The following is a 20793-nucleotide window of genomic DNA, read 5'->3' as shown; positions in this document are numbered from 1 at the left end:
CATTTATTTACCAGTGAAAAAAAAAATGTATAGTTTGAAGTATATTCCCTTATAAAAAATATAGGTACACATGAGTATGAAACCAAAATCAGCCAAAGTATTTGGAAAATAAGACGATAGAAGTACACAAGAAGGTGTTAATGAACGAGTAAGACATTCAACAGTTACTTACGTAATTTGTAGTAATATCCTCACAACTTGATCAAACAAAGAAGCTTACTACCTGAAGGTGTCTTAACATTCTTTTTTATAGTTAAAAAAACAAATATCAAGATCAATTCATTATAATGTAAATGCATATCACTTTAAGACCAGAACACCAACTCTAACACAAAGAGGAGAACAATTTTAGTATTAATCTTTTTTGTTAGTATAGATTAAAAGGGAAATTTTTAAATTTTGAGAAAATGTTGTTAACTCTGATTTATGTATGAAACTGGAACATAAAACGATTAAGAACGAATTTGTAATGAAACACGTGTCTGGCGTACAATATGTTCAGCCTGGTATCTATGATGATTTTATTGTAAAGGTGTATAACATAAAGAAATAGTCAATTTTGAAAGTTTTGACAAAATTATTAAAAAAAGTTGGACCAATATGAAGAAAAAAATTTAAAGATATTTTTAGAATAAACAATAATGGATTGAACTGCAATTTATTTAAATGAGTGAATTAAGAACAAACAGGAATTTCCTTAAGTAATATTAAACCTTTGTGTTCTAATGTTTTGTCTAGAATAATTTGAAGCGAAAGTTATATACCTTTATATACTCTATTTTATATAACAACTAGATTTATTTTAAATTGGTCTACATGTTTTATAAGATTCTTAATATTTTCATGAATAGTACATCATTACTTAAAGAACAAACTAAAAAGTTTCTCAGCAAGATTATTCAAACATAAATTGTTTCTTGGACCTTAAAGTAAGAATCATCTATTGGAAAGTTCAGGAAACTAGCGCAAGTCAGTTTTTGTCCAGAAATTATCACATGTCAGTTATGACCCATGCTATAAAACGAGATAGGATAACAGCATATTTTAACTGGCATCCATTTAAATATGCTATGATCTAAGTTTTAATCTAATTCCCCCTTCCACCTCCACCACAACCATTTTTGCAACAGTCCGAATAAGCTTATGATTCTTTTGGATGTCAGAGATTGGGTTTTGAGTATCACGGATAGGGAATGACATTTTGATTGTGCAAGTCCTGTTTAGGTTTCCAATTTTTTGGGTATGAGCATTCCTGATGAACCTTAACACAACACAGAAAAGCACTCCTGATGCAACAAATTTGTAAAGAGTTTTTTTTTTTTGTGATTCAAGTTAATTTCTGTATATATAATTTGTTTTGCATAGAAATGGAAATTTCTCAAATTACTTAATATGACCTTATGACCATACAATTTATTAAGTCTAAATTATTCTGTTTTTAAAATGAGCAAGATATTTTAAAATATATGTGGCATAGTTTTGTAGAACTTAATGCTTTTGATAATATAATAAACTAACCTATAAAAATCCTATATATAGAAACACTTGTCATTAAATTTCTTCTTCCGTATATTAACACTGAACAAGTATTCAGTTATGACAATATTACTACCTGTTTCCTACTGTTTTTGCTGTATTTGAGACTACCATGTCTGCGTATGTGTCTTTTAATGGCAAAAGTGCCCGAAATAACATAACTACAATATTATGAACTATTGCTTCCTTGACAATGATTTAACAATGGAAGGATTTGTTTAATAAAAACACCATCGTAGACCTACAAAGCATATTTTAATTGTTAAGTAAACCCTACATGAGCTAGTTCTTTTATTGCATGATGGTAAAACGACCAAATTATCACAGATAAAGGGTTCATACACGTTTATTGTCAGTTAAAAGAAAGATGACAGTTGATGTCAAGCATCCATCATTATCATCACGAATTATGTTTATTAGTATTTTGTCCTGCTTTATATTTTATTTTTTCAGGTGTTGATATTTCTTTTATCATATTGCTACATGTATTGCAATTGCTTTAGAAGACATATAATACAGATCTTTTTATACATCTACATACATTCACTTATTTAGTTTATTTTAAGTGCAGATAGGCTGAAACTGATTCCTGTCAAATTTAGCTTTCAAAGGAATACATTATGCATTATTGTGCATGTTTTACAAAGTTACATATAAAGTTGATTGTAAATTAGAGTTTAAAGAGGGCTTCCCCATGTTAAAACAATAGGTCATATAGAACAGTCCCTGCAAACTAAATAATTGTTACTGAACAATTACATGACTTTGCGACCTTATTTTCCCCTGTGTTCTATTTTATTATCTCCATTGCTGTCCTTTTAGCAATATGTTATCTAAAACCGTCCTTGCAAACAAATTAATTTTTACGAAACATATTGACATGACTTTTGCAACCTAATTTCCCCTTTGTTCTATTTAATCTCCATTACTTTCTTTTTTTCTAAATAGGCTTTAATTTTTATTAATGAACACTATATTGTATTTGTATGAATTCATATGATGAACTAAAATGAGATTTGAAAAATACTACAGAATATAAAAGTACATGACGAATTATAAAGATGAATAAGCTAATTTGTTTTGTCTAAATAACATGTTTGAATTTTTTGACTTCAGTTACAAATCAGAATAAATTAAGTTGTTTCATGCTATCCCGCAATGTTTGTTATATATTCTTAGAGAAATTGTCTAGATCGTAAGATAGCATACTCAACCTTTTTACAAAAAAATGTTGAAGAAAAAAAAAGGTGAGAGAAGAAATGATTTATATATTGTTTTACTCTAACAAGTCCACAAAACTAATTTTTAGGCAACACGCTTTAGAAGTAGGTTCTTCATTCTAATTTAACGTATTCTTCTACTATAATACTTATATGGGGCTGTCTATTAATTACTGTTCAAAATTTGCAATAAAGGAAAGGAGTATGAGAGAAACGCCCAAAAAACCCAAAGGTATATACAAGTGAAAGATGATTAAAAACCCAATGACTCAAATTAATAGCTTACCAAACGTTCTAGAGATTGGAAATATCTTTCACCAAGAATATTCATAACCAATAGTTTCATGCTTAAGATCCTCATAAGCATTACTATTTTGGTTTGTATGATACAAGAAACTAAAAAACCAAAAGGGACCTTGACTAAGATAAAAGTTGAACTTGGTCTAAACAAGAGGAACCTTTGTTTCGTAGAATTTACACAAATATATTGACAGATCACGTCTAGAATGATGGCATTTTGGTAAGAGTTCCATACGGCACCCCCACCATACTAAAAGAACACAATAATGTATTACAGTTTATTCCGTGGGGGTGCCATATGGAACTCTTTCCGTTTCTAATAGCAAAAAGATGCTAGCGCCATGCTTCTCAATTTAATATTTTCCCGCCTTGAATCGACCATATTTTCCCCCTTAAGATAATGTTTCCCTAAACACTGCCTCTCACACGTGTTACAATTTAGTCTCTTATAGTTATAAATTGAATGAAATCGGGTGATGCATGCCAGTTTTATAACAGATGTTACATATGCAGAATAGAAGCTTTTATCCATTCATGCAAGATACTCCAGTTTATATAGATAGGTGCACACCTAATGTTTTTCCTTATTCTGCAAGTCTTTCTTGTGCTGCTTCTATTCTTTGATGTTGCCTTTAAATTGTTATGTTAATGTTTCCCCAAAAAGTTTTTAACGTATCATCTATCATGTGAGATATATATATATATATATACACATATATATATTGTTCACTTTCCTGAAATCCTTTTTTATGTTTTGGTCGTCGTCCATTGATTAAACTAGATATCATATTAACTGCATTTTGAATTTAGTTTAGCAACAGTTTTTGTTCAGTTCTGCTTATGTGCGAATTGGCTGATCCTTTGATATTAATATTAAACTTCAAAGTACAGTAGTTTACAAAGTTAACAAAGTTTACACTAAAACACTATTTGATTATTATATTTTATTTTTTTCACAAAAATAAAAATACCAAGAATGCTGAAATATGTAGTATTTTGCAGGAACTCAATGGGTTACATCGTGAATTATTCTATAATTTGTTTATCCAATGATATTCTGTATTTTAAATCAAAACATCAACTATACATGATATTCTTCTCGATGGAACGATTTTCAGAACGCATTGTGTTAAGTCAATAGTATTTTACGATTGATTTCTTTTTTGATTAGTAAGCGAAATTGTTACCATTGGTCACCCATGATTTTCTACGTCATTCAGAGATAAAGTATGTATCTCGGAAACTCCAAATTGCGTGTCAATATTTTATTGACTATTCTCCATGTGACTGAATAATTCCATAAAGATATTTAGATGAACAAGTGTCTGTTCGATATGTCAAGCTCAAACAATTCATTTGTGAATAAATTTTACATAGACAAATGAAAAATCTGACATCAACAAAACCCTGCTTATGGGCAAAAACATTAAATCCTTTTTTTTTATTTGTCGTAGAAACTACCCTGTATTCCTGTATGATTTCTGCATCCCGGGAAAATTGCATTCTATTGTTTGATCTGGCTTTTATTTGTTGTTTACGAACACCAAAATGATCTTGCTTAGCATTTTGTACTAGCTTCTTTCTATAGTTTACCTTTTTCATTCAGAAATTTCTGTCTTAAAAAAAGAATGATCATTTTACAATAGTTTTCTCTTTTTTTTTTTTTTTTGTCTTTTTGAAATTGATTGAACCAAGGTATATTTCTATGTTAAACTGAATACGCTAAATTTTTCTGACAAGCTTAACGTCCCCTTTCTTTCTTAAATTGTGCTTATTATGGATGTCTTATTTGCTATCTGTCACATCTTATTTATTTTTTAAATATCATTGACATCAAAATGTAGACTAGTCCTACATATTGCTGTTCAAAGAAGACTTCGATAAAATTTCAAATTTTTTGTGGTGGTTGAAATATGTAAAGCAAGATACCCTGGACGTAAAGCGCTATTTTCAAAAACACTATCGTTTGAACGTTTTTTGGTATTGCGCCATGAAGATGATACTAATTTCAACAGGAATTGTAATTTCGCTTTCTTTTAGGGGTACATTTTTAATCCGTATATCTATGATTATTTTACTATATGATAAATAAGCGTAAGTCTGATTTTTATAAATTCTTCCAAACATCATTTTGAGTACTTCCTTTCAACCCCTAGCCAGTCACCATGACATACGATTTCAAGCCCCACAAAATGATTAAGACGATTAAATGATGATATGAGTAAATCCAAAAATTGTTATTTTTTTCATACACATTTGTCCTATCCTTGATTTATATTTCGTATCTTAAAAAGGATTCAGTATGTTTTTGGAAAGATTTGAACTTATGTTCCAATTCTTTCCAAAGGCATCAGCTGGGATGTTACCGGGTTAACCGTTAATGTACACGAGTTGTTTGTCTACCCCAGAAATTGACTACATTAGCTGTATTTTGCAACACCTTTCGGAAGTTTGGGTCATCAATGCACTTCTACCTAGTGCTTAATTTGGCCTTTTAACCTTCTCGATTCGGTCCCTGGGGGATAGTTGCCTCATTGACAATCATACCGTATCTGCTTAAATTAAAGTTTTATTTGGAAATTACTCTATTATGCCAATCGACCAATCTGCCTAACTTTTTCCATCTCTTGGCCAGTTGTTCGATGGTTGTGATTTTAATTATTAACCTGTTACTTTTGATCTACACCATATAAAGTTATTCTGTAAATTATGTCTCAAAGATGAATGATTAAGGTTTAATAAAATGGAGAGTATGTCGAATAAAAGATGAAAAATCTAAATCGGATCTAGAAATTCTTATAAAATCAGTGATATGGTGAGATGTAATAATAAATAATAAGGTGACTTGATCACTTAAAACAAGCAAAATTGCATAAATGTAACCTTGCAAACTGCCATAGATTCTATGCATGTGTATTTATTACTTATCATAATTCCCTTTAACAGTATTGGGTATATGTTTATTTGAAAAAGAAAGGAAGAATGAATCCACCATTTTAAAAGAAAAACAACATGTGTTTACCAGGCGTAAAATTTTGAAAGTAAAATTCATTACAAGAAAACTACAGGATATCATCGTTTAATTTCTATTTCCATAATATTTAAAGTTTTATTCTGTTGTCCAAAGATGTAAAAGTTTTCATTTTTACATCTTTTTTTTTATAATAAATTGCCATTCATGATTTTGATATGGTTGGAATGGGATTTTGCAAATGTTGTTAACACAATATATCGTCCATGACATAATTATTTTCAATATCAATAAGCAGTCCTAACAAAAGTTCACAAAATAGTATTCATATAATTGAAATGCCGCAAAACATCTACAGGATTATTTTGGTAGACAAAGATATTGAAAAAAAATAAAAGAAAGTTTGAAGTCACTTCAAAGCTTACGTGGTTTGAAATCAGAGGCATCCGTACGGTTTTTGTTCTCTCTGAGTTTTCGGGTTAAAATGAGTCTTACGTATAGTCAAAACGTGTGTCTGGCGTGTCAAATTATGAGTTTACAGAAACTGCAAGGATGAACATTTTCTATGAAATTTTTATTTTGGTATTTTCTTCTGACATTTGAAATTCGTGTATTCAAAAATGTGAACATGATTTGATAAAAATATTAAATGGCAATTTAAAAGAAAATTTAATGCGAATTTAGTGACCTAACGTTGACACACATTATATCTCCTGAAAAAAATGCTATCCTTCAGAATTGCAATAATGCTACTGTATCTCTTTGATCGTTATTATGTTTACCTCTATTAGGCGTTCTTGGTGTTTTTTTTATCATCCCAATTAAAAATATTTTATATTGGCATAATAACTCCTGTTGTTTGTATATCAGCATTAATCCGAAAGACAAATGTTTTTGCCTCACCATTGTGATATTCTTACAAATGTTCCGTCGTCTGATTTATCGGTGTTATATTTGGAACCTGCTGTTTTTTCTTTTTTATTAGATTTCTAATATTTTCCCCAGCGTAACGCGTTGCGGGGGACATGGAAATATACCCCACACGTCCGGTCTAGTAAGCGCTCTCACGTGTACAATTCTTGCTAGATTTTTATGAAACTTATATCATATGTTTATATTAGTAATGTCTTGGACGAGTTCGAAAATCAGTGCCGATCAATTATTTTCAAAAGAGTTATGCCCTTTGGAAACATTAATTTTTTGGAAAATTGCATCTTTAGCGCTCTCATGTGTTCAATTCTTGCCAGATTTCTATGAAACTTATATCATAGATTTATATCAGCAATGTCTTGGACGAGTTCGAAAATCAGTGCCGATCAATTATATTTAAAAGAGTTATGCCCCTTGGACACATTATTTATATCGAAAATTGCCTTATGAGCGCTCTAATGTGTACGATTCTTGCCAGATTTGTATGAAATTTATATTATAGGTTTACATCATCAATTTACTTGAAGAGTCCAAAAATCAGTGCCGATCAATTATTTTTTAAAGAGATATGCCCCTTAAAAATATCTATTATATGAAAAGTTGCAATGTTATCGCTCTCATGTGTTCAATTCTTGCTAGACTTTTATGAAACTTAAATCAAAGGTTTATATCAGCAATGTTTTTGACACTTTCGAAAATAAGTTCTGATCAAATATTTTTAATGAGTTATGCCCCTTGGAAATATAAATTATAATGGAAATCACATTGCATTTTCTCTGAGGCCTTCATTTCACTTAAGATATTATTAAAAAGTGTTAAATAACAAAAAAAGTGGGTTTTTTTTTGGTTATTGCCCTTGTACCTTGGATAGATAAAATATGTGCAACTCGGGGGACATTGGAACTCTGATCATTTATTTTAATTATTTTTCAGTCGATTTTTATACGACCGCAAAAATTTTAGAATTTAAAAAATATAAAAATTGGGTGGTGGGGGTAAAAAAAAAAAGTTTTTTGGGGTGGTCAATTTTTTTTCCTCAAGATTTAAGAAATTAACAATTTTCGAAAAAAAAATGGGGTCACATTTAATTTTGCTAATTCTTTGTATATAGTCAGGAAAACAGATTTACTAGGTATTGCACAACAGCAAGAAATCTTCAATTGAATATAAATTCAAATCAATTAACCAATTTCAAGTTCTTTGACTACATTTATTCTGTGTCAGAAACCTATAATGTGATAAATATTTAATTGCAATCCAAATTCAGACCTGTATCAAGCTTGAATATTGTGTCCATTTTTGCCCCAACTGTTCAGGGTTGGACCTCTGCGGTCGTATCCAGCTGCGCTCGGCGGAGCAGTTTATTATTTTTTTATGTACGAGGTCTAAATTTTCAGTAAATAATTTGTTTTTAAAAGAAATGGTTGGCTTAATATTTTTATGACTATTTCTACACTTGAATGAACAACACATGTCATTGGTACCGCAGGTTTTATACATAAAAAAGAGAGATTTGGCACTTAGTTGACCGACTGAGAAGTATTTGAACGAACATGAGTTGTTTTTTAATAATAATTGTGAGTAATTTTAAACAGTATTTTAATCCAGTTACCGAAATTAAAACCTTCCATAAACCTGCATTCACATTCGACCATTACTAATGTTGAACTATTTTATTTCTATAGATCTACAATTCTTACATATTGTAAAAGCCTGTTTTCATTGCTTATGTGTATTTCTCCTGCGAATGTTTTTTTTAGTAAACAATTGTACAAAGAAACAATTTTACATACACTGTCAAAATATTTTATATTACTGGTATGTTCGATATTATTTCAAATTGGCGTTCTTCCGTGGTTATTCCAATTCAACGAATAGCCTGTTATCATTTTGATCTACTCCAGTCCTTATAATCGGACTAAGCTTGTTTGCGCAATGCTTCCTAAAGTTTATTTTATATTGTAGTACATTTATGAACATACTGAAGTTGTGCATAATGTCAGTATTTTAATATTTGTGAATTATTCACAAGGTCTAGCAGTTGATGTGTTTGCATTATTCTGAATATGGTATACAGTTGTCCGCCCAATTTCTTTGTTATTTTTCTTATATAGAATGTTTTAATTTAATAGAATGTTCATACACACCCTTCAGGTTTGCAGTATGTAATAAGAACTTTGATTTTAATGAACTATTAAGAAAATGACGATGTGTTGGACAAACTCTTTTTTAAATTTTGATAATACGGTGCACTGAACATAACGCCTATTAAACCGATAAACTCCGGGAAACTTTTAGCTGAAAAGTATTTCTTTTGTGTCTAATACTTTTTACAGATAATAAAGGTGTGCATATTGTCAGGATTATGAGATTCTTGAATTAAAAAAAAAATGTCGGGTATAAAAATTTTAGTTATAATTTACTGATCACACTTTTTGTTTGCTCATCTTTTTTTATTTCAACAGATTTGGAGCTGAACCTGTTCATTTTGTAGAATAAATGACCGCATACTAATGGTGTGCGTATTATGAGGATTCTTTAGTGAATCATATATTGAATGAGAAGTAATTAAACTTAGTTCCTTCAGTTTTCAATCTGTTATATTTTTAATTGTAGAAATATACATTTAATATGTGGGCATTTGGCCGTACTTTGACCTATAATTGTTTACTTTTTACACATTGTGTCTTGGATTGTGAGTTGTCTCATTTGCACTCATACCACATCTTCTTATTTCTATAATTTGTCTGGATGATTTTGTTAATCAATTGTTGGCGTATATGTTAATGTAATAAACCGATTTTCTGATTTATCGTTAAACATCGAACGAATCATATGTGTAATACAATGACAGGCATGGATACTTGTACGTCAAACAACAAAATACTGTCCACTCACTTAGATTCAATGAAAAAGAATTTGCAGGAGTAGATAGATAGCAAACCTATGTCTAATTTTAAAGAAATTATGTACATTTGTTCATACTTTTTGTCAATATTTGAAAAGATGCATGTTAGGTTTGTAGTTTTTATGTATTCACAATTCATTATTCACAATTCATCTTATACGAGAGGGGTATTTTTTAGAGCACAACAGCCTTTCCATTGTCACTTAAAATAAAATACAAATTACAGACACTTTACCATGATCAAGTACTTGTACTTCAATATATAATGATGTATAGAATTAATTTATTGTCGAAGAGAACTCGAAATTTACGAAGAGAACACTTTTTTTTGTGAAGAAGAGACTTGACCAGTTGTCATGGTACATGTGTATGAATTTTAAAACCTAATGGCCGTCTTTGTAATTAACTCAAAAAATAGAAATTACTTTATTGTTTTGTTTTTATTGAAACTCCATCAAACAATACTCATCAAAGATACTGGGCTTATAGTAGTGTATACCAAATAAATACTGGAAAGAAACAAACAGATACATTATGCACCGTTCATAACGATGTCGTTTAAGGAAACATATGACAATAGGTAATGCAATCGGGTTATGAAAACAGTTGTAAAATGAAATGAAACACTATTGAAGTCATGTTGATCTATTTAAAGCGATATGTGAATCGGTTCCTGCGAACAAATAAAAATACGAGAATGTAAGTTATTTCAAATATTTTTTTTTTCAGTTTTCCATCAATATCGTTTATGTATTTACTTCATAATTGAAATAGATGCAAATTGTTTTCCGTTGACGTACGACCTACAGGAAGATCAAACATGTTTTAGTGCATATTTTGTTTTAATAAACGTAATTGATGGAAGTATTACTTTTATTATGAAAATAGAATAAATGTAGAAAGTCTTCTTGCATAGTTTTAAAATTGTGATATCCTATTTTCATTAATTAGATTTATGAGAATTACTATTTATGAAATAGCGTAGGAATAAGATAGTTATGTTCCAACAATATATCAGTATATTAACCTGTCTTCCGATGATAATTTTTGTTGCATGATAAACGAAACACCATATTGATTGATTGATTGAGTGTTGGTTGCTTAACGTCCTGAAACACCATATTAAATGGTTTATAAATTTATACCACAGATGACAGGTCTGCGCTATCTGGTTCAGTCTCGGGATCAGAACCGAAAAGTTAAAAATTGGAGCAATACAAAAATATTAAATACAGAATGATAATCATAAGATTTACATTTTATTCAACATGAAATCCGCTAGTGGCAGGTGCGTTCAAATCAAGGATTGTCAGGTTTTTTTTTCTGAAAGCCGGTGGTTCTCTCCGGTTACTCCGACTTCCTCCACCAATAAAAAGTGGCCTCCATGATGTAGCCAAAAGTGCTGAAAGTGGCATTAAAAGCTAACAATCAGTATTACACATTTCTCCTGCACACTATATGACCAAATAAACGTATTTAACAGGAATTACGTGGCGTGTGTCACTTGTCGAGCAGAAACCGATGACCTTTCCATAGCACCTACGTTAACCCTTTATTTTTTGGTAGTTTGTTTTACTGCTTTTTGTGCTCCCATAGTATTTTATTTTTTTACCATATCTTTTTTCTTCAGATAATGGCTTTTGATTGCCCCTTTGGTATCATTTCTCTCTCTTTTTTATTATACGCCCGTTTACGGGACGTATTATTCAAAATGGCCAACGTTTTCATGAAAGAACACGTCTTTTAAAGGTAATACTTTACTTTATTTCTAAATTTTAGTAGATACTAAAAATAAGTAAAAATTGAAAGTTAAGTATTCATATTCTATTTATACATCTTTTTGTCATCATATGATGAGTTTATTTGACATTTGTGGTTTATCAATGTTGATCAATGATCGAAACACGTATATCCATTCTGAGTATACCAATGAAGAAAAATACCTGAGGGAATCATATAGAATAAAACTTGTATTTCTGGACCTATCCATTGACATATAGGAAGTTTAAATATTGAATGCCAATATTAAATTTGTATTCAGGTAGGTTGAATTGGTTTTTTTAAATTACCACAAATCAGGAATTGTATTGGAAACACATACCTGTAGCAATTTTTAATAATCTGAAAGAAAGCCTACCTTACACAAAACATACTTTTCATATCGTTTTTTTTCTGTTGAAATTGTATGTTAGGGTCATCTCCAAATTCGGCAGTTGTTCATACATCTATAACAAATTATCCCAAAAAATAAAAGAATTCAGACTGGGTAAAAAGTATAAATTCGCGACTCAAAAGTTTGTCACACATTTCAAAGTGTGTCTTATTCCCTGATTGTACAATGAACTGCTTCGGTTTTTGTGGATTAACCCTAATTTTTGTTATTATGTTCTCGAATAATATGTAAAAAATACATGACATGACCATTTATGCATTGTTTGTGTAAGATTTAGATTCAGAGTATTGCAAGTCTTTATATAATGTGGACAACTATGTAATTGTCAATCATATAAATTGTAAATTAACGATTTAAAAAAAAAATTATTCTGTCAATTTACATTTTCGAACATTTTATAACTTATTTGAGAACCCGCAAAATTGGCAAGCACATGGTAACTTTCTTGTTTTCATCCTACACAATAGTTATGTCCAGATAGCGGTTTATAGGGAATACCAGCGGTTCATACAGGACAACAATAAAATTAGTTCTGTTAATGGGAAGATGCTTACGGATTTTGTAAACCAATCAAAATATATACTAAACTGGAACTTTAAACATAAAGAGGAAAAGTTCAGGAGACGAGTTTAAAATAAACAAGAAATAAATGGTGTTCAATATACGCTCAGAATTCTTGTACAGATTTCAACTGATTTAGGGCAATTATGTATAAATTTAAGAAAGCAACTGGTTTTGAAAAGTTATGCATGTATAAATCCGAAAGAAACAGTACAAGTTTATAGCAAACCCATGCCAATCACTGGAAAAATATGACATAATAACTAAGCTTATTGCGACGTCATTTATCCGAAACTAAGTGGTTTTCCTTTTTCAATAGTATCTCGTATTTAAACTAGACATACTCGACACTCTTATTTCAATATAAAGATAGTCTTAATAAGACCATTGTGACAGCATGTCAATCTTAGACAGCAATAGATAATACCGGCTGACTGCGTTAGATCTGGCTTAGGTTTTCCAATGTAAGATCTGCAGGTCGTATCTGACATTGTTACTATCAAGAACATTATCTAATTATTTTATCCATTTTGGATCAATTAAGTCTCCATGCTTTTCTAACCCAAACATGGAAGCTTCATTTACTAGAATATGTGTAATGGTAGCCTGAATAAAATGGCATTTGCTTCTTGAATCGTTTGATTTATTAATTTAAACAACTTCCCGTTCGGTAACTTTCGCTTCATTTATAAATATGTCTAAAACATTTTTGTGTGTAGTGATTTTGTCCCCCGTGCAACGCGTTGCGGTTGACATAGAAATACCGAGCTTTCGTCCGTCCGTCCGTCCGGTCTTTTTAACGCTCTAATGTGTTCGATTCTTGCCAGATTTTTATGAAATTTATATTATATGTTTATATCATCAATGTCTTTGACGTGTTCAAAAATCAGTGCCGATCAATTATTTTTAAAAGAGTTATGCCCCTTGGAATTTTTGATTTATATGGAAAATTGCATTGTCATCGCTCTCATGTGTACAATTATTGCCAGAATTTTGTGGAAATTATATCATAGGTTCATATCAGCAATGTCTTTGACACTTTCGAAAATAAGTGCTAATCAAATATTTTTAACGGTTATGCCCATTCGAAATGTTAATTAATATGGGCATTAAGTTTACTCTTGTCCGTATGTACGTCCGTACGTCCCAAAGTTGGTTTCAGTTCTCTAACTTTAGTTTGACTCAACCAAATGTTATGAAACTTATACACAATGCTTATTACCACAAAACACAAATCAAGGTTGAATTTTGGTGGCGTCACTTTAACCTTTCTGGAGCTATGCCCCTTTACAAATGGAAAAGTGCAGATTTTTTCGTTTCCGTTCTCCAACACAAGTTTAACTGAATCAAATGTTATGAAACTTATACACAATGCTTATTACCACAAAATACATATCAAGTTTGAATTTTGGTGGCGTCACGATAACTGTTTTAGAGTTATGCCCCTTTACAAATGGAAAAATTGCTGAATTTTTCGTTTCCATTCTCTAACTTAAGTTTGCCTCAACCAAATGTTATGAAACTTATAAACAATACTTGTTACCACAAAACTCAGTTCAAGTACAAATTTGGGTAGCGTCACTTTTACCGTTCTTAAGTTATGTCCCTTTATAACTGTATATGATATGCAAGCGGGGGCATCATCTGTGTCCCATGGATACATTCCCAATTTATTTTAGTTAATATTGCCCTTGTACCTTGGATAGAGAAAATATGTGCAACGCGGGGGACATTGGAACTCTGTTCTTTGTCTTTTTGTTGTTATTCTTTTGGTCATGGTATTATATGTTTTAATTCGACAAATGATATATCATTCCCCTTGGCTCCGACTCTTTTTAAACGCGAAAAAATATCTCTCTGTTACCTGTTTTGGTCCATTTTTACGGTTCATTAGTCATTATTAAGATTTGTAAAACCTCTGATCTCAAAGAATTAAAACATTTGCAGTCAAAACTATTCAGCAGGCGAGAAATTTCATCGTATTCTCTAGTTTTAGGGCCTTTATAAATTCCAGCCAATTTCTGCAACATCTGCATTCTTGCATTTATCTCTATGTAAGAAGTTTGCAGAATAGGTTGACTCATAATGTATATCATCTGTCTTATGTTTAGCAACACATGTAATGGAAGTTCTTTTACCGCCAAAATTGATTGCATTGTTTTTATAATACTTTTCTTCTTCTTCTAATGTGAAACTTATCGATTCATGTACGAGTTATTGCTGCTTTTGTTTATCTCATTTGTATTGAAGCTATTTTTGTGTAACCGGCAGAGTTGTATATTATACTCGAACTCCATGTAAAAATGGTAAACACCAAACATGCTAGTATATGACAATAATGGTAACCAATAGATGAGCTTGTATATTTCCAGCAGTCGTGGATTTTTAAATTTCAGCCAGTTATGTTTTTCGTCAAAAATGTAAACAATGACGTTTTTTTTATAAATTGTTGAGATTTTGTGTATGAAGTATGAATGCATTTATTTGTAAGTCCTTTTTGTATTTATTTTTATGCTTATTGATATCAAGTTAATTAACATCCGTAATAGATTGTTTCTTGTTAATTTCATTGTTTATTTTAAGTTGTAGATTTTAAAACTATTTTTCGAATTTTCTAATATGTTTTGAATGTTAGAACATAATTATGACTGCTAGATATTAAGTTGTGATACATTTAGACGTTATTTTAACATTGTGCCTTGTACCGTAGTACTCATTGATGGAAAAGAAATCAGTGAAAAATCAGGTCTGTATCCTTATTTATACTGATTGCACCAATTCATTTTTTTAATGACATACTTTTAAAGAAATGTAAGCATATGAATATCCTTCCTTTCAATTAAAGAATATTCTAATTGACGTAAGCATTGACTTTTTACACATTTAATATATATAGTTACAGTAATTATGCCATACCTTTTTGTGGGGTGCGTGTTGCTTGATCTTTGGTTTCTATGAAATGTTATGTTATTGTAGTTTGTTTTTTCGTCGATTTTACTTTTGGCTATTGTGTTGTCTGTTTTTATTGGACTTACGATTTTTGATTGTGATCCTTTGTATATTCCCCCTCTTTTTTATAAACTAATAAATATACATTACTCTTCTGTTGACACTTTTGAAAAAAGTTCCAAGAATATCCAATATTAAGTAAATATCAAAGGTCAATCAAAATTCTGATAACTGCGGATAAAATAATTTCACAATATACATTATGGAAAGATATCATATAGAATAACAATTATTTTAAACTGAAGATTTGAACAATACAAACGATAGGCTGTTAAGATTCTGCAAAACACAAGAAACATGTTATGAAGACTAACGTTTGTTTCAGAACTGCACATTGTTTCTTACTTCAGTGAAAATAATGACAAACGCTGTATACAGAAAGTGATGGTTTCATTGATTAAAATTTTTACATTTATTGGTTCTACACCTTTTAATAAACGCCAAATGGCCTTATTTCATATTTCTGACAACTATTTCAACAGTAATTAAAATAGTTTAAACTTGTGAAAATGTCTGACAAAATAGCATCTATGGTAGTTGAATGGCACGAAAATTATCACATATAAGAAGTACTTAAGATCTTATCTTGTGTGTCATTATGATCCGTTTCCAATAAATGTTACAATATACGTTTCAAATTGAAGTGCTTTTTGGGATTAAATTTGAATAGAAAGAGAAGTTTGGAAAGGCAAATAAAAACAAGGGTATATCTAAATATCTATAAATAATTAAAAGGAGCACACATAAATGGCATAGCAACTGTAACTCTATTACCGGGTGATTTATCAGCTGTAACAGCCAAAATAGTCAAAATCAGACTGAATATTGAAAAATAATATTTAAAGTGATTTTTTTACTAATACGGCCAATTTTCACAAATATGCCTACAAGATAAAAAAAAAAGACATTTTTTATATAAATTTACCAAAAATAATCAACTGAAGCAGTTACTAGTAATCTGATTCCTATTTTAAATGCTAGGAGTTTGTCCTTTACGCTCAGTACTTTGCAGTTTCCTGAATATAAAAAGAATATTTTTTTCAATTTGAAACAATACAACTAATGCCTATTAAAAATATATAAGAACAAAATTTAAGCCTTAAGATAGTAATATACCCACAAACTATTCCTGCATTGAATATGCAACTTTGAATATAGATAAATAAAAAGGATAACGGGAATAAAAAAAATACTGTGTAGTACAGCAGATTATTGCAACCACCAACAACACCGACTCCTCCGAAAAAAAACCCAAACCAAACATATATACAAAAACAAACAATAACAAACAACACACGGTCTACAGTATACACATTTGTATTTTTATTTTAATTTTAGGACATAGAAAGCATTTTGCTATCATCCTACAGAATACTAGTAGAAAGAGAAATACAGTCCTGTAATTACCAAGGTGTATCTGAGTTACATAAAGATGATAGAGTTATTGACTTTGAAATTGTAAAAAAGAATGAAAAACTTGACAACAACAATAATTGTGAAAACTGGAGTGTGTAAGACTCCATTAAAAGTAGAATTTATCAGTCAAATAATAATAAAGACGTCATGAAGAGTCCTAAGACTAGTGTTTGCTTCAGTTGTAGTACCTTCTTCTGATGAGATTGTAGCTATGGACTCTTGGGATGTTGCTGAACACCCTAAAGATACAAGCGCTTCAGGTAATTCTAATTTAGATCACATTTTATCAATAGTACTATAGCTATGTACTGGCTTGACCAAAAGTTGAAAACTTGCTGTAAATATAGAAACTTTCGCAATTTAAATATTTGAATTTTGAAGTCTGAATTCATCTAACAGGCTATTATTTGAACTTGGAATTATTTTCAATTATGGAATTTGCATAATTTCTTGTGCTTGAAATTTTTAATAAATTCCATGTTTATTTGGTATTATAATGTTTTGAGCGGTTCATAACACTTCTCATACAATGTATTTTGTATAGATAGTGATGTGCGCGGCACAGTACATTCTATTGAAAATGTACTATCTTCTTTGTAATAGAAAGTGTTGTGCGCAGCACAGAACATTAAAGTCCAAATAAACATGGAATTTATTAAAAATTTCAAACACAAGAAATTATGCAAATTCCATAATTAAAAATAATTCCAAGTTTAAATAATAGCCTGTTATCTATTCTTTTTTCTAAATGTTTTTTCTAAAGAGGAATTCCTCATGGTGAAAATACCCATTAATAGACATTTGAATATGAAAACATTTTCTGTAGTATTCTGGGTACAAATATTTACAACTTTGTTGTGGTATTAAGGTTTTGACCGTGGCACATTTTGTATAAAGCCAAGACACGCTTCAGGCTCAAAATATATGCACAGCCATTGCTTTTACAGCTTATATGGTATTAAAAAAATGAATATGACATTTCACACGGAAAGGTAAAAATAAGTTGTTTAAACATTCAGGAAAGATATTAAAAATATATTTAAATGAATAAAGAGTTCTAAATTGATATCTTGATAAGGTTTCCAAAATGCCAGAAATTAAGGAAGCAGTAAGTTACCGATGTATAAATCGATTAAGACAGTGCAAAACTAGGTAGCAGACAAAAACAGAGGGAATTGCATGAATTCCAAAAGGAACGAGACAGGTGTGTCCACAGGGCAATCATCTACTGCTATGTATGCGTCATCTGCCATTCGAATCGATAATCCATCGGTATATTATAGATCGACAAAAGACCGCGAAATCAAGTCGTTATTTAGTTGAGACACAGACACATCGTATCGGTTAAACAATTCGTGAGGATGACCGTAAAACTTATGTAAAATCGATTTCAGTCGTTCTTCCTCATAACTTTGAAGCAATGTGTGTGTGAGGAGCAGTCTCCTGCTTAAGACGTCCGTACAGTGTGAATATGCACAAACGTACCGTAATAGTTGTGATATGTAAATGTCATACGATTGGGCAGAGGGCATTTCACTGCTGAGAGGTTGACAATTGCAAATTTGAAATCATCACGTTGTCATAGATTCTAGTTTGCAGTCGTCCATCTGTGTCAATATCGAGGATATGATCAACATAGGAAGCAGACCTTCTAGTTTCGTTAGTATCATTGATTTTACTCACTGAAATGTTGGTTATTGAATGGCAGGACATCCTACCGACATTTTTTTAACGGGAAGGCCCAAAAAGTGGATTTATGAATTTTGGGACTCTGGAGAAAGTATTGATATAATATTTGATTTGATAACAAGTGTGCCATTATGGATCTTGATGATTTTTGGGCTCACATGTAGGACGACATGGATTTCGTCATATCTGAACACTATCCAACTGAAGTACACATTTGTATCCGCTTTCCGTCCTAAACACCTTATCATAATTCAATAAAACTTTCGCAAAATCCTTTTCAGCTAACTGAAGCTGTGCATATTTCATTATGTATTTTGTTCAGAATAATATTTGGGGTTTCCCTTATTACTAGAAAGACTTTTGCCATTGGTCTTTTTATTGGGTCCTCATTTTGTAATTTGCAATTTATTGGAATTTTCTCATAATCTAAAACATATGAAATGCTATTGTTCATCTTCTATTTGTTTTTTGATCCGAATTATTTCTTGGGTTCCCCAACCAAAGCAAATACTTCGCCACTGCTTTATTTTGGATGTTAACCATTTTGTATCCACAAATCCTCCAAACCCTACTATTAAGTAATTTTTTTCACAATTTCAACCATATAATGCTATTGTGTACCTCCTTTTTTGTCGTATCAGAATCATTTTTCACGGTTTCTATTAACAAATAATGTGCATCCTACAGTTCCCCTTCTCCTAAAACCTTAATAACAATTTAGTGAAATTTTTCTTCAAACCTTCACCATATATAATGCCATTTTCCCCCTCCACTCAGGTATTTTTGGGGCTCCCCTTGTCAAAGCAGGGACTTCGGATTGGTTGTGGTATAATTGTGTGAGCCTTGGTTGCAGTACCTCTAGTTTTACATATTTGGATAGAAATACAGTATGTTTCACAGTTCACTTTCATTTGATTTGTGATCTGCTTACCCTTCCGGAGCACCTGAGATCACCCCCAGTTTTAAGTGGGGTTCGTGTTGCTCAGTCTTTGGTTTTCTATGTTGTGTTTTGTGTATTGTTGTTTGTCTTTTTCTTTTTTAGCCATGGCGTTGTCAGTTTATTTTCAACTTGTGAGTTTGAATGTCCCTTTGGTATCCATCGCCTTTCTCTTATAGAATCAAATAATCTTGTCAAGCTTGTTACTTTTATCAGATTAATTCTGTTGATGTTGTATAGATCATTGAGAAAGTGTTCATTATTAAGACAACACATAACTGCAACAGAAAACTATCTTTGAATTTCTGAGAAAAAAATGTCAAAATCATTGTGAAGACCATGAAAAATTATTAAATCATTGTGTATCAGTTATTTTAACATAGTCTTTATTAGGAAAGTGTAAAAATGCTTATTTTTTTCAGGAACATCGATTCAAGAAAATGAACACATGAAGACTAGAACTGCGTTAGATTTGTATAAAACCATTAGAGCTACATCAAGATTAATAAGAAAACGAAATAAATGGCAGGTGTTCAACAGAAACCATGAACAAAAACTTGTCATCGTATTTCATTACTGTCAATTCCTCTTGTCTTTTGATAAGAATTGTTTCATTATATTTATCTTATTAATGTTGTTGTTGTAATTTATTAATAAAAAAAATAATAATAAATAAAAGTGTAAACATCACTGTTTAGAAATCTCTTGTTTTGATTAAATAAGTGATGTGAACGAAATTCTTCCTGACAGTATTCGTGTAAAATGTCACCTTCACACACCCTCAAATTCACTTCATTACCAATGATACACTCACAGGAAACGTTTTCTTGGTTTTAACTTTGCCAAGATGAAGTTACTTTTCTAGCATGTTCAGTATGGAGTAACAGTCGCCTTAGAGTTAATATCCAACATACGATGAGGTCGGCCATGGCGAGCTTTTTCATATTTTTGTTCTAGGGAAGTGTAGATTTGTTCAATGGATGAGAAAAGTACATAGGCTATCATATGTAATTTGTTCATTGATGTTACCAATTATTGTTTGCTTTATCGGTGATTGAGATTTTAAATACCTGTTTAATGTAAGGATTAGGTAGCACTCCATAGTTAGGTGTGTGTTTTCGCATTTTGGCCCCGGTGGATTTT

General features: G+C 30.8%; 1 protein-coding gene across 1 annotated transcript in view; it reads left to right on the top strand.

Moving 5' to 3' along the window:
- Positions 1-20351, top strand: part of LOC127700592 (uncharacterized) — a 66475-nt gene extending 46124 nt beyond the window's left edge. Inside the window, exons 8-9 of the transcript XR_007981652.1 lie at positions 16947-17284; positions 20073-20351. The gene's annotated coding sequence lies outside the window, so the exon portion shown is untranslated. The remainder of the gene's footprint in view (positions 1-16946; positions 17285-20072) is intronic.
- The last annotated feature ends 442 nt before the right edge of the window (positions 20352-20793 follow it).

Source organism: Mytilus californianus, unplaced genomic scaffold, assembly GCF_021869535.1.
Source record: "Mytilus californianus isolate M0D057914Y unplaced genomic scaffold, xbMytCali1.0.p SCAF_5, whole genome shotgun sequence".
In the NCBI taxonomy this organism is placed as follows: Eukaryota; Metazoa; Mollusca; class Bivalvia; order Mytilida; family Mytilidae; genus Mytilus; species Mytilus californianus.
The sequence above is the reverse complement of the archived record's forward strand: the minus strand, read 5'-3'. Positions and strand labels throughout refer to the sequence as shown.